General features: G+C 52.7%; 1 long non-coding RNA gene across 3 annotated transcripts in view; it reads left to right on the top strand.

Annotated features, from left to right (window-relative positions):
- Positions 1–12642, top strand: part of LOC138850221 (uncharacterized) — a 104689-nt gene that overhangs the window by 11071 nt on the left and 80976 nt on the right. The gene's annotated exons all lie outside the window — the stretch shown is intronic.

Raw genomic sequence — 12642 nt, 5'->3', positions numbered from 1 at the left:
CTGGGCGGTGAGGCCTCTCCTGTCCACCCTGTCGTGCTGGGCTACGGACCCGAAACCTTGAGGATGGAAGCAGGTTGATGGCAAGGCCATGGCTTTCTAGACTGTGCCCTCCCCCACATCTGTGAAAAGGCAGGCACCAGGAAGTTTGCAATGGGTGGATTCCCTCTAATTAAAGAATTGGGTGCTGGGACCGGCGCTGTGGTGTAGCAGGTTAAAGCCCTGGACTGCAGCGCTGGCATCCCATATGGGCACCAGTTCCTGTCCTGGCTGCTCTACTTTCTATCCAGCTCCCTGCTAATGCGTGTGGGAAAGCAGCAGAGGATGGCCAAGTCTGTCCTTAGGCCCCTGCACGCACGTGGGGGACATGGAAGAAGCTCCTAACACCTGGCTTCAGATCAACCCAGCTCCAGCTGCTGTGGCCATTTGGGGAGTGAACAAGTGGATGGAAGACCTCTCTCTGTCTCTACCTCTCTCTTATCTCTGTGTTTCAAATAAATAAATCGTAAGAAAAAAAAAAAAAGAAATGGGGGGCCAACGCTGTGGTGTAGCAGGTAAGGCTGCTGCCTGCAGTGCCGGCATCCCATATGGGCACCGGTTCGAGTCCCGGCTGCTCCACTTCCGATCCAGCTCTCTGCTATGGCCTGGGAAAGCAGTAGAAGATGGCCCAAGTCCTTGGGCCCCTGCACCCACGTGGGAGACCCAGAGGGAGCTCCTGGCTCCTGGTTTCGGATCAGCACAACTCTAGCCGTTGATAGCCAATTGGGGAGTGAACCAGTGGATGGAAGACTTCTCTCTCTCTCTCTCTCTGGCTCTCTTTCTCTTTTTGTGTAACTGTGATTTTCAAGTAAAATAAATAAATCTTAAAAAAAAAAAAAAAAGGAATTGGGTGCTGGGAAGATTCTGGACTTTGGCATCAGCGGACCTACATTCATATGCAGTCCTGGTCCTTATGACTTTTAACTTGCTCTAGGCCATAATTTTATTTTTTGATTTATTTATTTTCATTTTTTATTTGAAAGGCAGAGAGACAGAGAGAGAAAAAGAGGGAGGCAGACAGAGATCCCCCATCTGCTGCTTCACTCCCCAAATGCCCACAACAACCAGGACTCAGTCAGGCTGAAGCCAGGAGCCAGAAACTCAATCTGGGGGACCTGGAACCAAGTACTTGAGTACTTGAGCCAACTTCTGCTGCCTTCCAGGGTGTGCAAGTTGGACCAGCAGTGTAGAAACTGGGACTTGAACCAGGCACTCCGACATGGGGTGGGGGCATCCTATACCACATGCCAACTCCTAAGTCATGCTTTTCTCTTTCTTTAAAAGATCTATTTATTTAGTTGTAAGAGTTACACAGAGAGAGAAAGAAGCAGAGAGAGAGAGAGAGAGAGGTCTTCCATCCGCTAGTTCACTCCCCAATTGGCCGCAATGGCTGAGCTGTGCCGATCTGAAGCCAGGAGCCAGGAGCTCCCTCCGGGTCTCCCACGCAGGTGCAGGGGCCCAAGGACTTGGGCCATCTTCTACTGCTTTCCCAGGCCATAGCAGAGAGCTGGATTGGAAGTGAGGCAGCCGGGACTTGAATCGGTGCCCATACGGGATGCCGGCAGTGCAGGCGGCGGCTTTACCCGCTACGCCACAGTGCCGGCCCCCATACTTTTCTTATTTGTAAACTGACGGGGATGTGATGTAGGTGTGATCCCTTTTCTCACTCATCATAAGGATCCCAGCACACATACCGCTCATGAAAGACAGGGTGCCAAGTGCTGTGGTTTGGTTGTGGTTTTAGTGTCCCCCAAGGCTTCCTATATTGAAATTTCACCCTCCTTGTGAGGTGGCAGAGTGGAAACTTCACGGGGCTCTGGTGGTTAGAGCTGAGGTCTACCAGCGGTTGAATACTGGTGGCTTTGATAAGAGGAGGGGATGAGGTGGTAGTGGCGGCCAGGACCATGGATGCCACCTCCAGGGAGGTGGTGCCGGCCAAGGCGGCTCCAGCGCTCCCCCAGCCTGGTCTCAGGCAGTGAGCACCAAAACGAGGATTCTGGAGAGTGGGGTGTGGGTGTCCCTAGGCCCAAGTTACCCAGGTAGGACTGAGAAAACTGCCCTTAAGGAAGGCGTCGGGGAGAGAGGCCGGGCGCTTAGCATAGTGGTTAAGATGCCTGCACCCCACCTGGGGCTCAAGTTCCCGCTCCAGCGCCTGACTCCAGCTTCCTCCTGATGCACCCTGAGAGGTAGCAGTGGGTCCTGCCACTTGTGTGTGGGAGACCTGGACGGAGTTCCCGGCTCCTAGCTTCTCCTGGCCCAGTCTTGGCGGTTGTGAGCAATTGGGGAATGAAGCCGTGTAGGGGAACTCGCTCTCTCTGTCTCCCTCTTTCTCTTCTGCCTCTCAGATAACACATTTAAAGAGAGGAAAAGGAAGACCTCGCCACGCAGGCCATCTGCCACCAACTTGGGTAAGCCGACTAGGACTAGGTCTTCCAGTTTGGAAGTTTGGACAGCCACTGTTGGAGTTCAGGACGAGGACACTGAGATCCAGCAGATCCCGAGACAGGAGGCCCTGTGAGGACGAGGAGTGGGAGTAAGCATTTCGGAGCAGAATGACAGCGCTCTGCCATCTTTAAAGGAACATCGGATTCCCCCGGGCCCAGGATTTCACAAGCCGTTTGGGTGGCCAGCAGGGGAGGAAGTGTGTGATATCTTTCTCCTTCCCACACTATCCCAAGCTTCCTGGGAAAGAATGTTGTCCGGTTTCCTGGCTCAAAGCTTTTCAGAGACTTAAGAGGCCCCAGGCAAGGTGACTGAATAGTCCCTTGGGCAGAGGCCCTGACTGGAGCATGTCTGTTCTGGAGGGCCTGCTTCCCACCCGTGCAAGCTGGCATGCTCTGTCTGTCACAGGCCAGACATACTTGTTGAGTGAGTGCCTAGTTCCAGGCGCTGTGTTAGGTTCCAGGGGAGCCACGGGAGCAAGATAGATGTAGCTTCTGACTGCTTATGGAGCAATAGTATTTTTTTTAAAGATGTATTCATTTATTTGAGAGAGGGAAGTTACAGAGAGAGAGAGAGAGAGAGAGAGGTCTTCCATATACTGGTTCACCCCCCAAAAGACGCAACGGCCGGAGCTGGGCAGATCTGAAGCTTCTTCTGGGTCTCCCCACAGCGGTGCAGTGGTCCAAGCACTTGGACCATCATCCTCTGTCTTCCCAGGCCATTAGCAGGGAGCTGGATCAAAAGTGGAGCAGCTGGTGGGGCCGGCACTGTGGAGTAGCGGGAAAAGCCGCTGCCTGCAGTGCTGTCATCCTATATGGTGCCAGTTCAAATTCAGCTGCTTCACTTCTGATCCAGTTCCCTGCTAAAGTGCCTGGAAAACAGCAGATGATGGTTCAAGTACCGAATCTCTACCACCCATGTGGGAGACCCGGATGAAGCTCCTGGCTCCCGGCTTCAGCCTGGCCTACCCCAGCTGTTGGAGCCATTTGGGGGAATAAACCAGTAAATAGAAGATTCTCCCTCTTTCTCTGTCACTCTGCCTTTCAAATAAATAATCTTCTTTTTATTTATTTATTTATTTATTGACAGGCAGAGTTAGACAGTGAGAGAGAGAGAGAGAGAGAGAGAAAGGTCTTCCTTTTTTCCATTGGTTCACTCCTCAAATGGCCGCTACAGCCGGCGTGCTGCACTGATCCGTAGCCAGGAGCCAGGTGCTTCCTCCTGGTCTCCCATGCGGGTGCAGGGCCCAAGGACTTGGGCCATCCTCACTGCACTCCTGGGATACAGCAGAGAGCTGGACTGGAAGAGGAGCAACCGGGACAGAATCCGGCGCCCCAACCGGGACTAGAACCCAGGGTGCCGGCGCCACAGGCGGAGGATTAGTCTAGTGAGCTGCGGCACCGGCCAATAATCTTCTTTTTTAAAAAAGTGACTGGCTACCAAAAAAAAAAAAAAAAAAAGAAAGAAAGAAAGGAAGAGGGAGTGGGATCAGTCAGGGCCATGAACAGACACACACACTCCCTGGCTGTTGCCGTGTGAAGCCCTGTGCCACCACGGGACTCTGCCAGCAAGAAGCCACCACCTTGCACCCCCAGAGCCATGAGCTGGGAAAGACCACTATGCTTTGCAAATTGCCCTGTCTGTGGTGTGGTGCTGCTGGCAGCAGCAAATGGACCAGCACGGGAGAAAAGCCTGAGGAATACATTCAAGTCAGGAGCCCTCAGGCTGCTGCCTACTGCTGAGCCTGGGTCCCGTGAGGACTGACCATGGTGCGGACGTGGGATCCGGCTCAAGGCTCTCACCTGATGTCCTGGTCGAGGGAGGGCCTGGCAAGACCTGTCTGGTCCAGTTCTTTATGCTGTGCGTCATTGCTTCTTCCCCGAGGCAGGGTCCCTTCCGGGATGAGGGTCTTAGCATCTGTGATCAGACAAGGGAGGCAGAGAAGTTCTCCATTGCTGACTCTTACCCAGAGAAGCAGGGCAAGTTAGAGGAATATTTCTAGGTTTTACGGTCGTCTTTAGGGGAGAGGGGTTCTAGCTTCTACGACCCGCTTGAGGAAGAAGGTCTGTATAAATGGCTTTAGGCAGGCAATGAGAAGGGGACAGAAAGTCAGAGAGAGACTGCTCCGGAAGCCTTGCAAGCTGCTTCAGTTCAAAGTCCCAGCGTGCCAAGGCCATCCTCTGGGCATTGTGTTCTGAGCCCCAGCAGTGCCTGTCGTGACCTTGGTGCAGTGGTTAAGGATGCCATGTGGGATGCCTGCCTCCTGTATCTGATTGCCTGGGTGCAGAACCTGGGAGGCAGAGGTGACCGCTCAAGTGGTTGGGTCCCTGCTGCACGAGTGGGAGGCCTGGATTGAGTTCTAGTGTTGGCCTGGCTCAATCCTGGTCTGAGGAATGAGCCAGTGGATGGGATCTCTGTCAGTCTCTGTCTCTCGAAGGCAGGCAGGCAGGAAGGAAGCCTGCCATCTTATCTCATGCCCAGAATGTCTCTTATGAATGTTAATCTTGGAGCTGGCACTGTGGCATGGCGGGTAAGGCTGCCTGCAGCACCAGCATCCCATATGGGTGCCAGTTCGAGTCTCGGCTGCTCCACTTCCAAACCAGCTCTCTGCTATGGTCTGGGAAAGCAGTAGAAGATGATCCAAGTCCTTGGGCCCGTGCACCTGTTACCGGAGAAATTGCAGGGTTCTTGTCTTTGCGCAAGAAGGAATTCAGGCATGAGACAGAGAGTAGTGGGAGGTAAAATAGCAAGGTTTATTAGGGAAGAGACATCCGTAAGGATGGATGGGGAGAGACTGGGGTGGTGGTGGTGGAGGTTACATGGTTGAGTGGAGAGAATAAACCTGGCCAGACCAGGCTGGCGGCTCAGCAGAGAGGCAGAGGGCTGAGCGCGCAGTCCGGTTGAGGCCGGGGGTTTTTAAGGAGATGGGTCTTTGTCTTCACATATCTCCTCCTGAAACAAAGGATTTTATGGCTGTAAATACTAAGAAGCTCCTATCTGAGTTTTTCCTTGAAGGTATCAGGCTGGAGGAAGCCTAGCTGGCGCCATCCTGGGTTCAGAGGAAGGGTGAGCAGGACCCCCTAGAGAATGGGGATCCGGAGCAGGGTGTTTGAAATGCAGATACTGGGCTGCATCTGGGAGATTGTGGAAGATTTGTCAGGCAGAAGGGGCGGGGATCTCCACCTGACAGGTCATCGGGTAGAAGGAGGCAGGGCAGGATGTGAACACTAGGCTGCCCCTGCAGCATTATCGGGATAACTTTGAGATGTAGATGCATATGCTGGACGTAGAAGTCTTCTCCGGAGGCCTTTGTCACACACACATAAGCTCATACCTAACTTCCTGCCTAACACACCCACGTGGGAGACCCGGAGGAAGCTCCTGGTTCTTGGCTTCAGATCGGCGCAGCTCTGGCCGTTGCAGCTGTTTGGGGAGTGAACCAGCAGGTGGAAGACCTCTCTCTCTCTGTCTCTGTCTCTCTCTCTCTGCCTCTACTTCTCTCTCTGTGTAACTCTGACTTTCAAATACATAAATACATCTTTTTTTTTTCTTTTTCTTTTTGACAGGCAGAGTGGACAGTGAGAGAGAGACAGAGAGAAAGGATCACGCTGATCCGAAGCCAGGAGCCAGGTGCTTCTCCTGGTCTCCCATGGGGTGCAGGGCCCAAGCACCTGGGCCATCCTCCACTGCACTCCTGGGCCATAGCAGAGAGCTGGCCTGGAAGAGGGGCAACCGGGACAGAATCCGGCGCCCCAACCGGGACTAGAACCCGGTGTGCCGGCGCCACAAGGCGGAGGATTAGCCTATTGAGCCGCGGCGCCGGCCATAAATAAATCTTTTAAAAAAATCTAACTCACAGGATTATGGAGCACCTGTGGAACGGCTCATGCACAGGGCCCAGCTGAGGGCCAGCACCGGCTGGGTGAGGTTACTGATGGATGGGAGGGTCGGACTTACTGTTCAAGCCAGTGAGGGTACGGAGGTGAGCTAAGAGATCTGGGGGTGTGTCCTCTGCAAATGCTGCTTCCTTGAAAAGTGAGGAGCTCCTGCGTCTTCCGGCCAGATCCCGTGAGTCTGGAAAAGGCTCTGGAAGTGAGCAGGAAAGGCTAGCAGGGGGCCCGGAATCTGTCCTGTGGGGGACAGGAAGGGAGCCGAGACAGTGGACACATCCAGAACCAGCTGCAGGTGTCGCTGCCTAAGGTCTTTCAGCAGAATTGTCTAACACTCGTACTACACTTCCCCCACTGGGAGAGCTGAGTTTTCTTAGCCAACCAACAAACACAACCTATAGGCCGTCCCCACCTGATTGGCCCTTTACAGGATGCCCCTTCAGTACCGTGCTGCCTCCGGTCCTCCTCGCTGAGATGCAGGCTGTGGCCATTTACCGCTTGGCTAAAACAAGCCTGGTGCAACCTCGTTTTCTTCCCTTCCCTCCTTTCACACCCTTCCCATCCGGTGCATCAGCAGACAGTGTAGATCTCACTCCGAGTGTCTCACGTCCTCCACTTCTTTACCCTGCAGCGCCCTAAGCAGGTGCTCCTTTCCCCGCTCCCTGCCTCGCCCCACCTGGTCCCTTCCTGCACGGTAGTTTTGGAAAACTTGAACCTGCCTCTCTGCTTACAAGTCAGTGGCCGCCCAGGGCTGTCCTTGCCATGCCCTGCCGGGCCACAGTGCCATGGCTGCGGCCAACTCTGCCATTGCCTCCTTTATGTTGCCTGATAACTCAGCTGTAAAGTACCCGTTTGGTCAGTGCCCACCTTACTGTACAGCCTTCCGTTTCAACTTATCAGCTCTTTATTATATATATATATATATATATCTTTTCTTTAAAAAAAAGAAATATTCATTCATTTATTTGAAAAGCAGAGCCACAGAGAGGGAGACACAGAGAGAGAAAGATCCCCCATCCCCTGGTTCACTGCCCCAAGTGGCTGCAACAGCCAGGTCTGGGCCAGGCAGAGGAATCAGGAGCTGGGAACTCCATCCCGATCTCCCACATGGGTATAGCAGGGGCCCAAATACTCGGGCCATCTTCTGCTGCCTTCCCAGGCACATTAGCAGGAAGCTGGATCAGAAACAGAGCAACAGGGACTTGAACTGACACTCCGGTGTGGGCATTGGGAACAATGTCTTAACCAGCTGCCACAATGCTGGCCCCTGAATGTATCTTTCCAAAGTGTTATAGAGTTGGGGTGTATTATGCTGCTTAAAAAATCCTGCTGAGTATCTTTACCTGTTGTCTGGAGCACTCAGCCCATAACCCCTGGTGTTATCACCAATGTAGCTGAGCTGACAAACGCTTTCTTACTGTGTGCTTTCAGTTGGCCGACTTACCCTATGTCCTTCTTCCTCTCTTTGTTGCATTCTTTTGAACTGATTGAATCTTTTCTATCATTCCATTTTTTCCCTCTTTATCAATATGGAAGTTCTGTATTCTTTCTCTGTTATTCATGTCTTTTCTTCCTAGAAATTACCACGTGCATTTATAGGTTGCTAACATTTAGAATCGATTGTGCTTTTCTCAATGGAACAGTCCGAGGATCTCCAGACACTGCCCCTGGGCCCCCATGTGTCTGTAGCTGGCTGACCCAGGCGTTCCTCACCCCTGTGTTCTTCATGCCTTCCCCCATCCATGATCGTCCATCACACATGATCTGCAAAGATTTATTTCATGTATTTGAAAGGCAGAATTACAGAGAGAAAGAGGGAGAGACACAAAGAGAGAGAATATTCCATTCTGGTTCACTTCCCAGATGGCTGCAAGGGCCAGGACGACACCAGGAACTTCTTCCGGGTCTCCCACGTGGGTACAAGGGACCCAAGGACTTAGGCCATCCTCAGCTGCTTTCCCAGGCCATAGCAGAGAGCTGGATAAGAAGTGGAGCAGCATAGGCTGGCGCCATGGCTCACTAGGCTAATCCTCTGCCTACGGCGCTGCACCCCAGGTTCTAGTCCCGGTTGGGGCGCCAGATTCTGTCCCGGTTGCCCCTCTTCCAGTCCAGCTCTCTGCTGTGGCCCGGGAAGGCAATGGAGGATGGCCCAAGTCCTTGAGCCCTGCACCCGCGTGGGAGACCAGGAGGAAGCACCTGGCTCCTGGCTTTGGATCGGCGCAGTGTGCCGGCCATAGTGGCCATTTGGGGGTGAACCAACGGAAAGGAAGACCTTTCTCTCTGTCTCTCTCTCTCACTGTATAACTCTGCCTGTCAAAAAAAAAAAAAAAAAAAGTGGAGCAGCATGAACTCGAACAGGACCCCATATGGGATGCTGGCACTGCAGGAAGCATCTTTACCTGCCATGCCTCAATGCTGTCCCCCCCCCCCCCCCCCCCCGCCGGCCAGCCCTGGGAGTTTCCTTTAAGTGTGTAAAGATCTGCAGGTGGCATGTTCTCTCAGTTTGTATCTGAAATATATATATATATTTAAATATTTATTTATTTATTTGAGTGTCAGAGTTACACAGAGAGAGAAGTAGAGGCAGAGAGAGAGATCTTCCATCCACTAGTTCACTCCCCAATTGGCCGCAACAGCCAGAGCTGTGCCGATCTGAAGCCAGGAGCCAGGAGCTTCTGGGTCTCCCACGCAGGTGCAGGGGCCCAAGGACTTGGGCCATCCTCCACTGCTTTCCCAGACCATAGCAGAGAGCTGGATTGGAAGTGGAGAGCCAGGACTTGAACTGGCATCCACATGGGATGCATTGCAGTTGGTGGTTTTACCCATTACACCACAGCACCGGCCCCTGAAAATATATTTTTGAATTTTTTTCATTTATATATTTATTTGAAAGTCATAGGATAGACAAAGAGGTTTCCTTGCTGGTTCTAAATGCCCATAACTGCCAAGGCTGGGCCAGGGTGAAGCCAGGAGCCTAGACCTCTATCTGGGTCTCACATGTGGGTGGCAGGGACCCAACTGACTGAGCCATCACCTGCTGCCTGCCAGGAAGCCGGAGAGGAAGTGGAGTGGGATCAGACCCAGGCACTCTGCAATGGGTGTGAACGTCCCAAGCAGTGTCATTTTTAAAAAATTAATTAATTTTTGGCCGGCGCCACGGCTCACTAGGCTAATCCTCCACCTTGCGGCACCGGCACACCGGGTTCTAGTCCCTGTTGGGGCGCCGGATTCTGTCCCGGTGGCCCCTCTTCCAGTCCAGCTCTCTGCTGTGGCCAGGGAGTGCAGTGGAGGATGGCCCAAGTGCTTGGGCCCTGCACCCCATGGGAGACCAGGAAAAGCACCTGGCTCCTGGCTCCTGCCATCGGATCAGCGCGGTGCGCCGGCCACAGCGCGCCGGCCGCGGCGGCCATTGGAGGGTGAACCAACGGCAAAGGAAGACCTTTCTCTCTGTCTCTCTCTCACACTGTCCACTCTGCCTGTCAAAAAAAAAATTAATTAATTTTTAAAGATTTATTTATTTATTTGAAAGAGTTACAGAGAGAAGGAGAGGCAAAGAGATGAGAGAGAGAGAGAGAGAGAGAGAGAGAGAGAGAGAGAGAGTCTTCATCTGCTGGTTCACTCCCCAAATGTCCACAACGGCCAGAGCTGGGCTGATCTGAAGCCAGGAGCCAGGAGCTTCTTCTGGGTCTTCCCAGGCAGGTGTAGGGGCCCAAGGACTTGGGCCATCTTCCACTGCTTTCCCAGGCCATGGCAGAGAGCTGGATCGGAAGTGGAGCAGCTGGGACTCGCACTGGCGCCCATATGGGATGCCGGCGCTGCACGTGGCAGCTTTACCCACTGCCCCACAGCGCCCGCCCTGCGGTGTCTTAAGCTCTGTGATGAATGCTTGACCTGATTTGGGTCTTTGGCCTTGAAGAGCATTTTCTCTGAGCACACCATTCTAAGTCGACGCTAACTTCTTTCAGTACACGCAAGCTACCGTCCAGCAGGTCCAGTCTGTTTCCGTCTAGATTGTGCTGCCCCACAGACGACTCCTAACAAAGGCTGGCAGCAACAGGGCTCATTCTGGCTCCTCCCCCTGGCCGGTGTGGGGGTCAGCTGCAGCTTCCACCTGGGACTGCCAGGCTCCTGGCAGAGGGCAACAGCAAGATACTTGCTGGTTCTGCAAGCTTTTGCTGAGAAGCCGCAGACCTGGCTCGCCCTCCCCTGCCATTGGCCAAATGCTGATGTCAGCGGGCAGGGAAAGTGCCAGCCTCCCGCAGGCGTTGGCAGCAAAGCACCGGGGGCAACGATGCCCTCTGCCAACCGGGGGTCCTGGAAGGGGGGTCTGTGTCTCTGAGGGTCCACTCGGGAAACCAGGAGCCATGCCAAGGTTTTCAAACAGAGGGGATCAAGTCCAGAGAGAGGGTTGTTTACATGGATGTCGGAAGGCTGACCGCAAAAGAAGATGCTGAGTTTACCCCGGATATCAGTAATTACAGGAAGCAGCTAAGCACCCCCAGGCCTGGGAGGATAAAAGGGGAGAGGTGGGGTTCATAGAACCTGGGGTGATGGAGGAGGACCCACGGCTGGGGCTGGACCTGGACCTCAGGAGAGGGGCTCCCTGGGGGCCAGTGCTGGACGTGAGATGGAGCCGACAGGAAGTGGAGAGGGAAGAAATTCCTTCTCCTGCCTGTTCATTTCCCATTGGTAGAACCTAACGGGAAGTCAGCTGGCAAGGGGGTCTGGGGACAGTGGCGTGCAGGCCCCAGCCCCAGCATCTCGGCCTCAGTTGAGGAAGTGGGAGTGGCAGACGTGAGGGACCAGAGGTAAAGAGCCAGGACTGTTCTCCACCGTTTCGCTCTGGCTGCTTTGATGATTTGCCCTTGTCTTTGATTTTCTACATTTTCATCATGAGGGTAAATTTCTTTTTGTTTCTTTTGCTTGGATCCATTTGAATTCTCAAATAGACTGATACTTTCCGTCTATTCTGAACAACTCTCAACTGTTGTGTTTTAAAATATTGTCTCTGTTCTGGTGTTGCTTCCTCCCCTTCCAGAATTAGCCACACCCATAAGGTCTTCTCATCGTAACTTTCATGTCTGTAATCTCTTCTTCTGCATTTCCTATACTTAAGAGCAGTTTACTTATTCATTTTTATTTATGTGAAAGGCAGAAAGAAACAAATAATCTTCCATGCATTGGTTTACTTCCCAAATGCCAGCAACAGACAGGCCCAGTCCAGGCTGAAGCCAGGAGCCAAGAACTCCATAAGGTTCTCCCACGTGGATGGCAGAAACTCAGTACTTTTTTTTTTTTTTAAGATTTATTTTATTTATTTGAAAGGCAGAGTTAGAGAGAGGCAGAGACACAGAGAGCGAGGTCTTCCATCCGATGGTTCACTCCCCAGATGGCTGCAATGGCCGGAACTACACTGATGTAAAGCCAGGAGCCAGGAGCTTCCTCTGGGTCTCCCATGTGAGTGCAGGGGCTCAAGGACTTGGGCCATCTTCTACTGCTTTCCCAGGCCATAGCAGAGAGCTGGATTGGAAGTAGAGCAGCCAGGACTCGAACCAGCACCCATATGGGATGCCGGCACTGCAGGCAGCAGCTTTACCCTGTACGCCACAGCACCGGCTCCAGAAAACTCAGTACTTGAAGCATCACCTGCTTCCTTCTCAGGCATGTTAGCTGGAAGCTGGATTGGAAGTGGAGGTGGAGGTGGGAATCTATCCCATCTCAAATCTGCTGTTTGACTATCCACTCAGTTTATGATTTTGTTTGAAATTTTAGTTACAGACTTCCTATTTATTCCTTTTCCACACCTGCTGCATAATTTTATATTTTCCAGTTCCTTTTAACTTGTTTAATTTTGGCATTTAACTTCTTCTTTTTTCAAATGTGAGGCCAGCATTGTGGCATAGTGGGTTAAGCTGCTGCTTGCAGTGGAAGATGGCCCACGTCCTTGGGCCCCTGCCACCTATGTAGGAGACCCGGATGGAGTTCTGGGCTTCTGGCTTCTTCTTGGATCAGCCTAGGCCATTGTGGCCATCTGGGGAGTGACCCAGCCAATGGAAGATCTCTCCTTCTGTGCCTCCCTCCCTTTCTGTACCCTGCCTTTCAAATAAATCTTTGAAAAAGCTTTTTAATGTACATTTATTTATTTATTTACATCTACTCGAAAGGCAGATTGACAGGGAGGGAGAGGGAGAGAGACCTTCCATGCTCTGGTTCCCATCCCAGATGCCTGCAGCAGCTGAGGCTGGGTCAGGCTGAAGCCAGGCAGCTGGAACTC

Source organism: Oryctolagus cuniculus, chromosome 6 (genome assembly GCF_964237555.1).
Source record: "Oryctolagus cuniculus chromosome 6, mOryCun1.1, whole genome shotgun sequence".
NCBI classification, from domain to species: Eukaryota; Metazoa; Chordata; class Mammalia; order Lagomorpha; family Leporidae; genus Oryctolagus; species Oryctolagus cuniculus.
The sequence above is the reverse complement of the archived record's forward strand: the minus strand, read 5'-3'. Positions and strand labels throughout refer to the sequence as shown.